Genomic DNA, 17802 nt, shown 5'->3' with positions numbered 1-17802 from the left:
AAAAAAAAAAAAAAAAAAAAAAAAAAAAAAAAAAAAAAAAAAAAAAAAAAAAAAAAAAAAAAAAAAAAAAAAAAAAAAAAAAAAAAAAAAAAAAAAAAAAAAAAAAAAAAAAAAAAAAAAAAAAAAAAAAAAAAAAAAAAAAAAAAAAAAAAAAAAAAAAAAAAAAAAAAAAAAAAAAGTATTGCAAGACCCACAGAGACAATGAACATTGACTATGGTAAAGGTGAAATCATTGATTTCATATAAGATCAACAGATTGCTCTAACAAAATTCACCACTGTGGAAGCAGCCCTAGCAAGAAGGGGACATGAAAGGTTGGTATAAAATCTGTACAGAATTTAGATTAGCTACTTTAGTGTACTTATATAAGTTTTAATATCTTCCTTAATAATAAAATTCATTTATATCCCAGACGTCAGGTTATTGGTCTCTTGGCCTCTTCGAGGAAGTAATTGAGCACCTGTATGGGGACAATGGGAATTGAGGAGTTCTGATTAGTTTTCTCTAGTTATAAATTATTTATCGCCTCATTCCATTTCCCTCTTACACCTATTGGGACATTTTCACACTCATGTTGCATAATAAGAAAGTGAACATCAGGATTCTATTTGCTATGGTTCACCCTCATGAGCCATTTAGCATTTTGTAATTCCATAGAAAAAGCTATCTGATCAGCAGAAATGAAGTGAGAGTTTTATAGATGTTTTCTGTTATATGATTTCTTTTTTAAGAATGTAATGACTGACTCATTTAAAAATGGGTGAATTGGCTAACAAATCTTAACCTGAGATGTTATACAGGACACCTACTGCTGAAAGAGCAAATATCTTTCCTACTTCCAAAATACATACATCATAAAATGCTTATAAGGTGCTTATATCTATTCATGTTGAAAACGAACACCATGTTTTAACATAGCTTAACACATTTAAACTGCACTTCTGCATATTCCATTTTGGAAAATAGCTTTTTTACAGTAGAGTGTTATAAGATGGTGATCTATAAACTTGTATGATTTTTCATATCCTCTTCCTTCTCTATACGTTTTATCTTAAAGGATCTATCAGCTGCAAGTGAAACAAGATGGTGATGGGTATGTAGAATTTTGAGTATAGTTTATGTTTTGTCCTAAGAATAGAAGAAAACCTTTTGTACTCATTGACTCCAGTCTACCAGTTTGGACTAGGAGCTGTAGACTAGTGTCTTCTCAGACCTCTTATTTGTCACATAAAATTCAATAACATAAGATACAGTGTCATGTATTTGAGGTTGGATATGAGAGAACCTACAAAAAAAGAAAACTTCTATGAGCAGGAACTTCTTACTTGGAAAAGTCTCAGTGAAAGCAGGATGTGGCTTAAACGCGTGTTCATACCATGGTTGTGACCTGCCACTATTAAAGAAAACACCGATATAATAGCATTTGGATTATTAGAAGACTGAGTAAAATTATGAAGAGATCATAAGTTGAATGCTCTGTATGGTTCTAAGAGTTCATGTTACACAAGGATGAAATTAAATGTGACCAAGATTAAAGAAGTGCTAAAGAAATGTCATCAAATTCAAGGTCTACTTCTGAGAAAAGGTTGGTCTGACCACTCCAGCTTCAGGTTCCGCAATAGTCTTCCAAGGTGGGAAAGACATCAAACTTTCTGTAACTGAAAGTTACAAGGTGTGGGATGGATGCCAATGGTAGAAAGCAACTTGATCTAGTGACCCAGGGAATCCTCTTATCTCAATATTCCTATGTTTTTTTAGTATTATTAGTATAAATTCCCATTGTTGCATGCCTGAAATACTAGATACGCCACACTTCCTCTCATGGTTTCATGTCTGCTGGTTCAGCCCCAGCTTGTGTTACCTGGAGAAGGTGTCTGGTTTCCCCCAAAGCACAGACTTGTTTAAGACCTCAGAAAGGCATTCTAGCTACATCTTGTGTCATGTGAGTTTCAGTACAGTAGTATATAGGAAAAAAAAAAAAAAAAAGACTACGCAAGATGTGAAGTCAGTTGTAAAACTTGCAATGACCTTAATAATCAGGCCAGGCTATGGCACAATCTCTCATAGTAATTATTGCTCTATTTTAAGGGTGATAGGAAGTCCTCATAGATTAAAGTTTAATCTAAAGAGATTATATGAATGAGAGTATGTTCCTCACCTCCAGAAGACATAATATCTCCCTGAAGCCACCTCCGCTCCCTTCTTTATGGGTCTTTATCACAGTAATTGTAAGAGGCAGTAGTGCTGAAGAGTACACCTTGACATCCGTGTGACTTATAACTAATTTCCATAACTTGATGGTTTGTTTTCTTCCCCACATTAAAAATTAAACAAAACTTTCCCCTTTTGTATTGTCAATAGTATTACATATATTCAGGAAAAAGAATAAATTCCATGTAAAGAAATTACCAAATCCAGTTTTATGGATAAAGACTGGGAGGAAAGCAGTGATGACGAATCATGTATTCAGCAACTGATACTAGAAAAAAGGAAACAAATTGAATAATTCTACACTTAATTTAATTTGCCAGAACATATTAATCACATAGGGGCAATGTTATTAGACTAGTAAATTAATTTTCAACAGGCATCAGGTAGATTGTGATCAAATATCTGAAGGCAAAATTAAGCCCCCCAGTTTCAGTATTTCCTATACTTTAGTAGTGGTTTTACTGTCCTATTCTTTTCAGAGTTCTAAAGGAAAATAATTGTTTTTGGTGGAATGCGTAAGGAACCATCTCATTTGTTTTGCAGAAGGAACAGACATACAGTTTGCAGCATCAAAAGGTAGCTCTTCAGAAGGAAAACGGCAGGTCAGCTCTTCACTTCATACACTCAATACAGCCAGGTAGATAAAACCTGACACGTAATATTTTTCAGTACTGTTTTTCATTACATCAAATTCAAGTTTATGATCCAATAACATTCCAGGAAGGGAATTGTAAATTCAGAAAATAAAGGAGATTCTAAAGAACAAGCCAGAAAATGCTTCGTTTTAAGAAATTACTCAATACAATAGTATTGAGCCTATCCAAAAAAGTCAATGTGCTTCCTCTTTACAGACTGGATTCACGAAATCCATCTGGAAGGAAGAATGCTGAATAATAGAGGTGTTTAATTAAGAAATATTGTATTATTTGAGAAATGAGCACACTTGAAGATTGAATAAATAAAAGTATTAACTATATATTTACATTAATATTTTACTTAAAATATTTGAACAATGTTACTCCTTATTCTGACACTAAAAATGAGCAGAACATTCATATAGAATTAAAAAATAGTTGAGAAATGCTGTTGAAAGATAATTTTTTTCTAGTGGGGTTTTTGGTTATGGTTGCCTTTTGGGGCAGTGTTTTCTTTTTTTTTTTTTTTTTAATGTAACTAAAATTTTGATTATATGGCAATTTTGAGAATAAAAGAGAGTACTCTTGTATTCTGAGTAAGGATCAAAATAAATTACACAAATTACTGATTCCTAAACAATATCATTAGATTCAATATTCTGCTTAGATTTTGTTCTCACAGATGGTAACTGAGACCATTAGACCAGAAAAACAACCTATTTTTTTTCGTGTGTTTTGTTTTTAAACTAACCAGCAAACAAAGATTATGCATCTATGTTCAATTCTTATCCAGACTTGACTGCTCCTAATACTGAAATAGTTTTTTTACTGAAATAGTTTTTTAATGGAATGTGAGACTATGTCAAAGTGTTCAGCACCTTGAGAAAAAGGTACTTTTGTTCTTAAAAAAATAAAAATAAAATACTTTCATGAAAAAGGCACATTTTAATTTCTGTTCTTGAATGGAATACATTATCACGCATTGTATTCACAAGCATGAACTCAGCTATAACTATGGCTCAAAGAGTATGACACTAAATGATTTTTATTATTGCCACTTGGATAACTTTCCAGTCCTGTACAAATGAGGTCCCAGTCACATCTGCAATCAAATATTTTCAAAATTTTATTTTCTTCAAGTCTTGTGGCTATTACTCTCAGTAGCAAACACCCTATGAAGAATGAGAGTTTTTAGAGTCAAATTGCTTATTTGTCAGTGTGCTATAAAAAAAAAAAAAGAAAAAGAATTTTTATAAAAGCATTCCACTCTTCATGAAAAAAACATATTAAGCAACAATTAAAAATCTGATCTCTCTCTCTATGCCCTCCAGAGAGCAGATGAATAGGATCACAAGAGAAATATTAGACACTTTGCTAGTATCATATTTTAATTAACATTGATTAAAGCAACGCTTTATATAAACCAGAACATTATTTCCCTCACAGAGTACAGTAAAAAATTAATTTTCAAATTAACTGTCGCATTCCAAGAGCTATGAAAAATAATAATAATTTATCATCAAATTGGGCAACTACTAACAAATTCCCTTTATCTGCTTACTAAGAACTTCTTGCTCTGCTCTTTCTGATCCATTTGTTTTCCCTGTTACTCCTTATCATAAGTAAGGTAACTTTAGGGTTTATGTTACAACCTGATCCAGGGGACTTTAGTGTAAGTCTGGTTTTGTTCCCCCCTTTAGGTCTGTGTTATGAGCTTATATTAAAGTAGTAGTGAATGAGTAAAAAGCTACAATTAGGGAAGGTTGCTGAAATAATATTTTAATGTATAACTTTTCTTATTAAGTAACTTGATTTTAAAACATAATATTTGTAACATTTGTTCCATTTAAACTTAGCTAATAAATTTAAGAAAAAATATTGTTAAGGAAGAGTCAAAAAAACCTCATCCTTTCATACCATTTTTTCCCAGTTGAAAGATTTCAAGTTTCTATTGTGAAATAATATATCATTTTGAATTTTTCAAAAATTAAATTATGAAAATAAATATTAAAAAACACTAAAAATGAGACAAAAATGTCTAGTCATTAGTGAAAATTGAGTAATTTCAGATAACATTACATTTGGAGGAGTGACCCAGAAATGCAAAGGAATGACTACATTTGTGTTTTAGTTCACATCTCCAATGTACTTTCTAAGCAAATTTTCTTATCAACCCAAAAGCATGCTCTGCTCTCTGCTTAACATTATATGTCTCATGCATTCTCACCAGGTTTCCTTTTGTTGACTCTATGCCAGATGACAGACATTAGGAGTGTTCCTAATGTACCACAAAACCTAATAAGCCTTGGGACCAGAGAACACCCACAATTATTGTACACACAACACCAGTTCTTTCACCCTACTGGTCCATCCTCCTGTGCCACACCATTTGCTAATGCAGACACCAGCTTTGAGCTCTTTTCTTAAGAAGACGAAATGGAAGGGTAGCAAATGCAAGAGATATGCAAGAGATTGTAGGAAAACTCTACCAGGACAGTTTCTTCTTTCTGATTCTTTCTCTCTCCAAAATAAAATATTGTCCATTCATGGAAATGGTAATTTCTGCAAGGAAATAATGGAAGAAAAACAACACTAGCTTCCAGAATGAGTATTTCTCTAAAAGAGCAAATAAAAATGATCCCTGCGAAGACAAGCAGAGGAGTAAGCCCAAATTCAATATCCATGGCATAAGTAACATCAATTTTGTAATAACCTAATTTTTTTTTTACTAAAAATTGTAATCTATTTAAAAAAGGGCCATAGACACTTAAAATCTGTAGAAAATGTTATAACGTGAACATATATTAAAAAAAAAAAACACAAAAAACAAACATCTAAAAACTAAAACAAAAACAAAACACCTTAATGTGTCTTACTTTTAGAAAAAACAACTAATTTTGTTGCACTGTGTAAGTAATTACATAGGAATAAAATACTTACCACTACAAGGTTGTTTTATCTGGAGGGAGAAGGCATGCTAAAAAATTATGTATTGAAGAAAAACAACTATATTCAAATAAGAAATAAAGCACACAGATTTGGCAGTATGTCTAATTAACTACTGGAGTAAATTAATAGAGGACTTGAAGATTTTCTGTCTCTTGTATCTTTAGACAGATAAATACTGACCAACTTCCTGAGCAGGAGACATTAGCATTATACAAATTAAAGAATAGAGTGTAGGATCATGGAGTAAAACTTAAGCACTTAAGGGTTATACTGCACAGAAGGTTATACTGGTTGCAAAGAGTTTCCTGTAGTCTCTAGTTCTAAGAATTTTTCAGTTTGACGAAAAAGTCACCCTGGCCTAGTGCAACTTTTAAATGCTCCAGTTTCGTCCTTTGGAATGACTGATGCCTCTTTCCTATAGTTTGTCAAAACTGTGACCTATTTTATCTGATTTCAATATAAATAGATCCTGTACAATGTGTGAAACTTGGTGAGCAAATTCAGTCCATTCTTAGGTAATTCCTGTCAATTTTAAGTTTTGCTTCATACACCTAATTTTACCCTCAGTAGGACTTTTTCTAAAAGTTATTTAAAAATAAACAATGCTGTGCAGCTTTTTGTGAGATATATAACTATGGAACTAAGAAAGAGAGAGTAGCAGAAACATGGTTTAAGCCTTAAGATGTGTTGGCTTCTGAGGACAAAAACTCTTAAGCTTTCTATATTGATGAAGTGGGAAGATTAAACATATGTTTATACTTGCTACCATATTTATTTGCATATGCTGCCTTCTAGATGATCATATGGTCCTTTTACCTTCTTGGCAAGATGACATATTCGAAAGAAATAGTATATGTGATCAAAGTTTGTGAAATGTAGTTGTCCTATATTATGCCTTCTTCATCTGATTATTGTAGAAAACTGCAAAAATTCTGCACAGATAGTTAAATAAATTGCAATTAGTTTTCCAGTGACGCCAGTTCAGACATGATCATATGGGTTCTATGGTATGTCAAGCCCCAGACTTACAAAAGAAATGGGATCCTTTGGAACTTTACCTTGGCTCTGGATTCCAGACTAAACAGTAATCTTCAGACCTATGGCCTTAGTAAGATAATCTCTTTCCAAGCTTTCCATGCTTTAAATCAAAAACAAGTTTGGGAATTGTGAACGAGGACCCAAGATATCTGGAATGAGCCAACTAACTGACTGGTGTGCTGTTGCCTTCAACATGGAAAGAAGGGAACTAACTCTGTCTGGCATAAGCAGATGACATAATCCCTGGTTATCCATGTGTTTAAAAATAATAATAGCTCTTTTAATAAATTGTACTATGTTCTCAGCAATGGGTTGAATTCACACAAGACAGTGAGTATTACATTTTCCAAGTAAAATGAACAATTCATATAGTCGTGTTTCAGTTGGATTTATTTTTGTATAAATGAGAAAATTAAGATAGCCTGAGAAAACCCTCTCTGTCTCTTTCACATTATTATATCTCACCTGAAAAATGGCAGATGCACCAGAACATAAAACACAATTCTACATAGAACATAAGGGAAAAAAATACTCTGGCCCATTTCTTTCATAGATTTGTTTGTCAGTAGATCAAAACCATAAAATAGTGGTGGGCTAAATCAATCCTTGATCTGAGCCACCACAGTAACTGTCTTTTGCCTAAACATTTGATGTTCTCTTGTTTAAGAAGAGACTGTGAAGAATTACTCCCAATTACCCATTCCTTGGCATTCAGGAAATTACAGAAATCTGTCCTTTCTATTTCATGTTATCTCTATTGCAACATTAAGAGCATGGATCTTTGTTTTGCTTTGGAGTTTCCATCACTCCCCCCCACCCCTTTATATGGCAGTTGTCCCCTATTTTTATTTTTATCACCCTTCTATCAATTTTTTGAATTTTTTTGTTAAGTTTTCAAAGCTTTGAAAGATAATTAGGTTCACAAAGAGATATAAAAATACTTTCTACTAAATTTTCTATTCCTAATAAACTGCAAAATTTGGGAGTGGGGTTTTTGTGTTTGTTGGGTTTTTTGTTTGTTTTTTTGTTTATTTGTTTGTTTCTGGATTTCTGGTTTTTATTTTATTTTGTTTCTGAGACAACTTTCACAGTGTTGTCATAACAGTGTCTATCATAACACCAAGATTACACCTCTCACAGATAGTGGTCTGTTTGAGTTCATCAAATTAGGTAAAAACAAGAATATGAGTTGCCATGGTTGAGGGTTTGGGGTGAAGTATTCAATCAACCTAAACATAGACTGTTCACTAAGGCTCTTGCACATAGTCAATGGAGAAAGCCTATTTCAGAGATGATTCAGATCAGAAGCCTGAATAGCTTACCTTTTTTTTTTCCTAGTAACATGGTTGCTTTAGACACAAACTGGCTTTATAATGGGGTTGCCTGAGGCCATCTTATTTTTAAAGGATGATAATTTACAAAGCATATTCCTGTTGAAACAGAATCTTATTGAATGAACGAGAAATGAAGCCCAGACAAATGAGTAGGTTCTTTTGAACATTTAGTCTAGATCTCATTACTTATATGTAGAGGTAGTTCTATAGTTTATGAAGGACAGGGAGCTTTCCCATTTGCGTGGCTGACAAAGAAATGGACTGTTCAGATGAAGCAATGCAAGAGCTTTGTTCTGCAGAGGGCTCCCAGGCCCCCATCACAGCTGGACTGACCTCTCAGCCACAGTGCCAATTTTGTTACTTCTGTCATGTAGTGTCATCTGTCAGCAATGTGTTCTGTAAGGCAATTTCCTTCAGAGCTGAGAAAAGGGATATGAATATGTTAAAATCTATTATTTGTTATTCTCAGATTCTGCCATGAAAATAAGCAGTTGTCTCAGCTAAGTGGGAAATGAAACATAAAACAGCTCTTGCAATTTTCACTGTCGGAAGGTTTAAAAGCTATCTAACCACTACAGTCAATAAAAATACAAATCAATATGTTCAAGTAGCTGGGCATGAGGCAGCGGCTTGACACTGTAACAGATTCAAAAATTCATAAAGCTACCTTGTTTCTTATGGGGACACAATTAGTGATGTGTTTGGTTTCTTATGTTTGTTTGGGATTTTTTTTTTAGTATTCAAATTACTATGCCTTAAAAAGTTAGAAACCCAAAATAAAAGTAATCTTCAGAGAAAGATTTAAAAAATAAACACGGTAATAAACAGCCAGAACTCTGTCATTGGAGTGGTACAACATAATGCAAAATTTGATGTGCTCTGTTTTAGCTATCAGACTACATATTAAATGTGTTAGACCAGAACAGACAATGATAAATAGACACACTGGTACCTATACACACAAATTTCCAAAAGTACAATGCAAGAAATAATGGCTTTAGTGATAATAATAGTATATGGATCTTATTTAGGGAAAGAAAATCCTAGTCTGCCTTGAGCAAGAGTTGTTTCAGATCTATGTGGGCAATCACAATAGCATTATACCATGACTACAGTTGTCTCTGACTGTTAGTAAAGAAAAAGTCTGAAATGGCACCTAAGAAAATCCCAAGATTCTATGGTAAGATAGTGCACTTTTTCTAATGATTCAAAGTGTTAATGTTCTTTCCTTCATGACTGTCACAAATGTGGTTTATATGTGCCTTTTTGTTTTGAAAACATTTTTATCAATAGCAAATTTCTCATATACCCATGAAAGATAAACAAAAGCATCAACTACTTAAAAAAATATTTTCTCTGAGGTCAAATACACTTAGAACAGAATGTGCATTCTCTTTCTGATTCTTCTGTCTGTGTAATAATTCAGAGTAAATGATAATGTATTATGCTGTAAATCCATAACCTTAGAAAATAAGAACCTAGTTGGTTCTTGACTTACAAGAGCAAAACAAGCTTACAGAGCACAGGTCTGTGTTGTTTGGCAAGTAGTCAATAGAACTGTACCTTATGAATTTCTTTCCTAAAGGTTCTAATCAAAACAATTTATTTCAGGCATGTAAACTGTGCTGTTCAGACTTCAGCTATTGTCAGAGTACCGTATCAGCATCCGCAGCAGCTTCAAACATGTTAAACCGAGTCCCAGAGCTCCCCCATCTGTCTCACTAACAGACAGATTTCCTGGTAGATCAATGTAGTGTGTCAGCTACAGTAACAGAGATGTGGCTTTTTTCCATCTTTTACGAGCCTTTACAATAATTACTTGAATAACTGAAATCTTCCCCATTGCAAGTACTACATTTCATAGAGCTTTACAAAAGAAAATAATTAAAAGCATCATTCCATGTGAGTAAACTATGATGAGAAAGGAATGCAAATTAAAAGCCCTACTATACATAATGAAATTGAATAGAAAAGTACTGCAAATAGTTAGCAAATTAGAAAACTCAAAACTGAATGTTTGTAATCACAGGGCATAGTTTTTCATTGTTAATCTGTTCTGGGTACATCTCTAAAATATGTTTATTTAGGGCTGAAACAGAGTGTATAAACATGTATATGTTGGTTATTTTTCTTGAACCTTATGGCCATCTTATTTAAAATGGTAAATGAATGCTTTTTTTATGCTAGAGATAAGGCTCAGATGGCACATATTATAAATCTACAAATCACTGAAGTTACATTTTGCTGCAACTGCATTGGTAAAACCTGCAAGCAGATTCCAGTCTCAGCAACCTTTAAAAAAAAAATAAAATATATATATATAGGTTTTTTTGAAGCCCCCCTAAGGGAAACATACTCAAAGAAAATGAAGTCTCCTGTGCAAACACAGTGGGTGCCCACCTGACCTGTCATGCTGTCAAGCTTCAGAGGATGATATCACTCTCTAAATTAGTTCAGTTCTGATTTCTCCCAGAAGAAGACCAAATATCTTTCAGGTTAGATAACTTTTCTTGGAGACTAAAGGAGACAAAGCAAGTAAAACATAAAGTACATATGGAGGAGCACCTAGTATATGGCTTTTGATATCACTCAGCTGTCTCAACCGAGCTCCTAACTCATGGCGACTGCTCTTCCAGCACACCTCACTTCACTTTTAAAGGGGTAATCAAAAAAGAAAATAGCCCCACTGTTCTTTCATATTGACTGACCTTTTCAAGATAATCTCCCGCCAAGGTATAAATGCTAACCTTATTATTTTTAGATATTCCAGTTTTACATCTGGAGAAAAAATGATGGGTTGTCATAGGAGAAATGCTGGCAAAAAGGTTTTTAAATAGTTAACCAGTCATCTGGTGGACTTAAAAAAAAAACAAACAAACATCAATAATCACATTTTTCAGTGTTTTGATGTTTTGTTTTTTATAAGGTCACAGAATCATATGTTGGTATGTACATGTGCAATGACTTGCAGGATTTCAAGTGTAGGAATATTTTTAAAGGAATACCGTACTAAAGAGAGGAGTGACTACTCATATGTCTGGTCTTCTGAGGTAGTCACTGACATCAGAGAGGCACCAAGTACTCACAAACCTTGTTTTCTTCAATTAAGCTCATTCTGGTTTTTTATCAGAACAGACAAACTGGTATATCATGTCAGCCCTTTGTTCTGTGGGTCTTGGAGTGCACAGCTGTGGTCATCACTATCCAGCTGTGCACTCTGTCCCAGAACCAAAAAGCACTGATTCTACTACCTATGTCAGCAGGAACCTATCAGAAAGTAAGCATGTATTTTCCTTCTTACCTTATCTCTTCTAAATGTATTTTTTTCCTGATTTGAATTTCTTTTCTGATAGATATATGCTTCAGCAAGGTGAGCAGGAAAGCTGTTATAAAACTCCACCAGTGTTAATAGGAAACATATATGTAACTCCTTAACACTTGTACTGAAGATGTGCTTTATTAATTTTTTCCTATGTGAATGAAATCAGATTTTTATTCCAGAAAAACATGCAGTTGAAGCCATAATAGTGTATCCTTACAATTAGAGTAGTTTGAAACTGATTAAAATGTTAGTGCATTCAGCATGGATCAGTTTACCACATCCTTTTTTTTGCATAAGTAAGCCTTAGAAAGGCTACATCTACTTTTTTCTGACTTGTGAAACAATTTCAGTACACTTTAAATTTGTGCTAAAGAGGCAGTTTCACTGAACTAAGCTGCCTAGATTTATATCTTATTTTATGCTACTAAAGTAAAAATCTGTCTAAAATTGTTTCAGCAAGTTGAATCATTATACTTCAGCTTCTTTCCCAGCTCTTATTTTATAATATTTTATAATGCAAGTGATCATAGTATAAGTTCAGATTTGATGATGAGATGTCCACTATTTTATTTGTATTAAGAAGAAAACGTTAGTATATATTTCTGTGTTTTATAGCAGCAAAGATATATAATAAACAGAGTTGTTACTCTGCATCTTACATACAACTGAGAAAGATTTTGCTATGCTGCAAAATCACAGCATCAGAGCATAACTTAATTAGAAGTGACCTCTGGAAGTCATTTAGTGCAATCCCCTGCTCAAACCAATCCTCCTAGACCTCGTTTAGGCAGTCCTATAGATTACTAATTTCAGTGATAAAAGGAATAAAAAATACCTCAATTTATGCAAGTAAAACAAAGTCTAAATGAATGCATGCTTATGCTGACCAAAAAGCCCAAAATTCCATTCTGTTCATTTTTATCAGAAGTAAGCAGATAAAATTTATGTCAAATTTAGGAACGTATGTCATTTGGCAAAATCGGTAAAGAAATATAAACTAGCCATGTGTAGTTGTTGTTTAATTTATTGAAAAATTAAACTACTCTTTTAGATGCTTAAGGAAAGCAAGTATTAAAGTAAAAATCCCCAAAATATATCGGATCTCTCTATACCAAGACAGCTAATGGTGAAAAGTACTCATTTGAGATGGAGTGGCAGAGGCAGGGGCAGGATTAAGGGAGATAAAGGCTTTCAAAGACCTTCACAAGATGAAATGTTCACTTTATCGCAAGGTATTTAGTATGGTGATGCTGGAAGTGTTGCAGAAAACAAAAGAATCTGATCTGGTATTTGGAAAGGTTATGTCCACCTTAGCAATTAGTGTGCCAGAGTTGAAGCAAGTTTCAAGGACAAAACCAATTGGAGCTGAGGACAAGACACCTATACTAAATGTTCTTCAATGCGTTTACTTCAGAGTAGTTCTAGTCAAGTCCTATCTAACACCCTTTAGCATTTTCAGACTCACTAGGTGCTCTCCTTGGAAGTCCAGTTGCGTTTCTTTTGAGGGGAATTCTTCTTGTGAATTTTGAAACTGCTATACAGTGCAAACAAAGCTGTGGCAAATGGAGACAACTCTTTTGCTTCAAGAAATCATTCCTCTTGTATCTAAAACCCGGACATAGGAGGACCAAAATAATCAAAATTACAAATACTCCTTCTTAATAAAGAATTAGGAACTTATTTTTCTTCCACGTTCTGGAGGGCAACCTTCGAAAACCATTTAAATCTTAGGAGCTCTAATGTCCTCTTTTGCTGGTGCCAAAAGCTATTACCCAGTTTTGAGAGCTCGCCAATGCTGTACATGTCTCAGCAGAGTCCTAATCCCAGTACTCATCCACCTACTTGGATCTAAAATCTCAGTGTGATCTGATTCCACCACTGATGTGAGTTGCATGTCATAAACAGACATCATGGCTGCTATCATTCAAAATTACTAGTGTCATTTAATAAAAGAGTTGAGTTGCTAAAATAGTTGGAGAAGATATTTTAAATTCTTTCTCATAGATACTTTCAGATGGTGATTTTTTATCAAATTTTTTACTAGATTTAATCAATTTACTCTGTCTCTTTTTCAAGAAGAGACTAGATGCAATCTTTCCATGATGGTTTGGGCTGTTCTTTGTCTATCCTGTGGTTTATATAAAATCGAATGGGTTTGAATATATTCAATGAATGTATTTTATTGACTATTAGAATATAACTCTCCCATTATGGAAAAAGACATGTCTGGTGGTATCGTAAGGGGGGGGTTGTCCTTGCGATAGACCCAGTGACCATCTTGCATTGGGAAATGAGACATACATACACAAGAGCATATATGACTCGCAAAATGGCCTTTATTACAACAAGAAGACAGTTTATATAGAGGGGATTATAGAAGGATCTCGAACAGAGGTGGGACCCCTGTTAGGAACATCGAATCCTGAGGGGGAATGGAAGGATTGGCCTGGGGAATATGTCTGGCCATCTAGGGAGAGGGGAAGGCCAGGAAGGAGTGGTGGGGGGTTTCTGCAGGGGTCTGTATCTTATCACTGGATTTCAGGCTCTTCCTTTGGCTTCAGCTGTCAAAGCACTTCTAGATGGATTTCTTCCTTTGAGGCCCCTTCGAATTCCTTTTGCATCTCTCTGCATTCTCTGTAGGCCTTCATCCGTCGACCCCTGACATGGTGGTAAGAGCTGTGCTATCATACCTATGCCAAAATGTTTGCACTGATTGCTTGATGCAAAATAAAGGAATTGCTTTAGGAGTAATATCTTTTTCTCTCTGGTTGAGCATCTAAATCAGAAAACTATATTGACAGGTTGCTATTATTCTTCTGCAAGGTGGGATAACATTAATAGGAAATAGATGAAGACTCATTCACCCCCTAAAAAAGAAACAAAAAACCAAACCAAACCAAACCAAAACCTAATCAAATTCAGTGATTCTCCCTAAGGGATTAGGGGACATGTAGCCTTTTTTCTAAGAGCAGGAGCACATAGCCATTTTTCCTGCCTCATGACTGGCTACTCTCTCTCATTTTCATTTAACTGAGAGAGGCCAAATTAAAATCACCCTTTGTCCTGTACTTAAAAATTAGGTTAAACTTGCTCTGCTAAAAAAAACCCAAGGAAACAGTTACCTACCATAGTTAAAAGATGGAAACAGATACAGTGAAAACACCTTGTTTTCCCCACTATGTTTCTTTTTCATTAGTTTATTAATTCTGTTATGTTTCTTGTTGCTTTGAATCCTACTCTGAGGTATCTGATTTCCTTTGGGCTTATCTAGGAAAACTGGGCAGGATTATGTATTGTCGACTTAAAAGAAATGTGATAGTGGCTGGCATACTGATGTTCATCGTTACAAACTATACATCCTTTTTTTGAATCAAACTTACCTCTTGTTCTTCAGTACAAAATTTTGCAAGTCAAAAACCAAACAACACACGTTTGCCCACTTGATCTTTTTGTATCTTCCTTCTTTCTATTGATAAGAACACCACAAATCACCTTTTCTTCCACATTTTTTTCCCAGAAATATCATAGTAGTGGAATGTTATGCAGCTGAGAGTCAACATCAGAGACCAGGGACAAGTGGTGCTCTCTGCCTTGTACCAGAAGGCTTTCACATTTTAAGTGTTTATCAAATTTTTTTAACAATAATAAAAATTTGACAAACAATTTCACATTTTAAGTTCATTAGTTATTTAAAAAAAATAAAAAGTGTCCAGTAAAATCTAGCTTCAATAAATCAGTTTCTATCATTGCAAAAGGTGACCCTCTAAACCCTGTAGGATTAAACAGCAGATCTCTCCCAAGCATCTCATTCTTACTGCCACTGCTGGAAGAGCTTAACACTGTGGAGAAACATGGCTATTCAATGTATTGGCTGATAAACACTGAAAAAAATCCAGTCCTTACTGCCAACTCTGCAGGCTTTCCAGAAACAGAGAAGTAGATCTCATGATGTCCAAGTATAATAACCTTTAAACTTATACATTTGCTCTCTGATGCACTGTATATACAGATATGCTGAACTGTTCACTGCTATTTGTGTTCTCAAAAAGAAATTTTTGCAAATTAGTCATGTCAAGAATGTATGATTCTTTTTTTTCCCCCTAAATAAATGATTTTTTAAATGTAACTCTGTTTTGTTCAGTGATACAGAACACTCTCTCTCTCTCTCTCTCTCTCTCTCTCTCTCTTTCCTCTTCCCTTCCCTCCCCCCACCCCCAACATATGTGGGGTATATGTATATATTTTGGACATTTTTTTCCATTATTTATCTTATGAAAAATCTGTGAGGTTGACTTGTAGGAAAAAGGAGGGAAAATTTTCTTCTTACATTACCATCCACTTGTCAATAGAGGCTTTTTTATTTTTGACAGAGACAGTAGTTTGTATATAATGTAGCTACAGCTAGGGAACAAGAAAAAAAAGCTGCTCTCCATCTGATTCTTCATTTTGGTCGTACTGTCTTGTAAGGATTAAAGGTGCTGGACCTGTATTGCTCACCTTCCCTTGTAGGTCCAGAGATAGGACAGCTTGCAAAAGAATTCTATTTTGTGTTCCTGCAGCGCTGCTGAATGCTGTGAAAGGTTTCTAAGCAGTATGTCAAATTCATTATGATTGTATCAGTTTTTATATGCTGCGTAGTAGGAAACAGAATTAGACTCAATGTTATATATATGTGGAAGTGTACAGAGACAGAAAGGAAGATAGAAGGAGAGAAATAAGAATAGTTGTCAAAAATAATACAATCATACAATACATGCATAACCTGCTCAGAAAGCCACTGAAGGTACAAAATGTTAATATCAGTAGGAGTGCAGTTAAAAAGGTGTAACACTTTCACTCATCCTTGAGACTACAGGTCACTCCTTTGTCATTCAGTGTTTCTTTAATTGCTCTTGTTATTAGCTGACAGTTCCTGTGTTCTGCTGTTCACTTTAGTAAGGTGAAATTCTTCCTTTACGTTGACTTTAAAGGCAGAAAAGAAAAGCAGCAGAATAAAAAAAGAGTAGAGATGAAAAATTAGTCACAATCTTGAAAGGATGACATGTAACAGGGGCATCAGTCTTTTAGAAACTAGAACCTTTGGCAGTCACTGGGAAATTAAAACCAACAAACAAATACAGCCTCTCCTTGATCTCTAATGCAACAAGAATCTCAGAATTTTCTTCCACCTTGCTTCTTGGAATGCTAGGGGGCTAAAGAGGTAAGCTGGTTTCTTATCTGGCAAGAATTAAATGATCAGAAGCGAAACAGTGTAACTGGGTTTTTACAGGTTAAAATTAGTTTTGGAAACAGATCTGTTTGTTGTTTTTTGGTTTTGTTTTTGTTTGGTTTTTTGTTTTGTTTTGTTTTGTTTTGTTTAAGGATAAAACAGTTGGCTGTCTTCAGTGAGTTGTTAGACTGAAAATAGTTATCTCCAGGATTCTAAAAGGTTGGTTCAATGCTTTGTTGGCTTCTTTGCTTTTCTATGTGTTCTCTGACAGCTTCAAAGAACACTGTCCTTAACAGAAAAAAAAGAAAAAAAAAATTCTCAAGTAGCAATTATCTTCCCCAAACCTCAGATGGCTCTGACACAGCTCATTAACATGTCATGCCTACCAATTCCACTCTTTCACTCTTTCACCCTACCTCTTCTTTCCCTGAAGAGCTTTTCTGCTCAGCACAGCTATGCATAGTACTTGCCAGCTCACTATGGGTCCTTCACACCACGAGTGCTGCGAGAACACTTACTGTGTCTGTATGCATGAAGGTTTGCACATGTGCCTTTTCTTTCTGTACTAACTGCTTGGATACAGAAGATTTGAAACTCCATCACAGCAGACTTTGGATTAAGGTTGATTTAGGTCACTGAGTAGCAGTGGTGGAATACACACTCTTCAGAAGCCCTCCACAAGCTTCCTGATGTGTTGTGTTTAATGAAGAGCAGTAATTAACCATGACCAACCTTGTAATTATTAACACGCTGCTGTTAATGAGACTGTAACTTCAGCTATCACTTTGTGAACATCAATTAATACCATACAAAAAAAAAAAAGGGATGAAAAAAGTAGGTGTAATAACTATCACAATCTTTATTACTAAATTAAAAATTTTCAGTAAAGATTAAGTTTGTAGCAAATTGACATTGTTGGTGGACTGAAATTTTAATTCATGGAAATATTTTTTGAATTAGTTTGCCAATGTAGGTAACACCTTTAAAGCAAATATCTCCCCTTTTAAGCCTTATTAGCTTTCACTTTTGAAGTTTATCGGTGTAGATTTTGACCTTGATTGCTGTGTCCTCTTTTTGGGTTTAAGTCATTTACTTGTTCTAAAA

This window comes from Empidonax traillii, unplaced genomic scaffold, assembly GCF_003031625.1.
Source record: "Empidonax traillii isolate 1590-97213 ecotype Southwest subspecies unplaced genomic scaffold, ASM303162v1 scaffold216:size1596308, whole genome shotgun sequence".
Classification (NCBI taxonomy): Eukaryota; Metazoa; Chordata; class Aves; order Passeriformes; family Tyrannidae; genus Empidonax; species Empidonax traillii.
The sequence above is the reverse complement of the archived record's forward strand: the minus strand, read 5'-3'. Positions refer to the sequence as shown.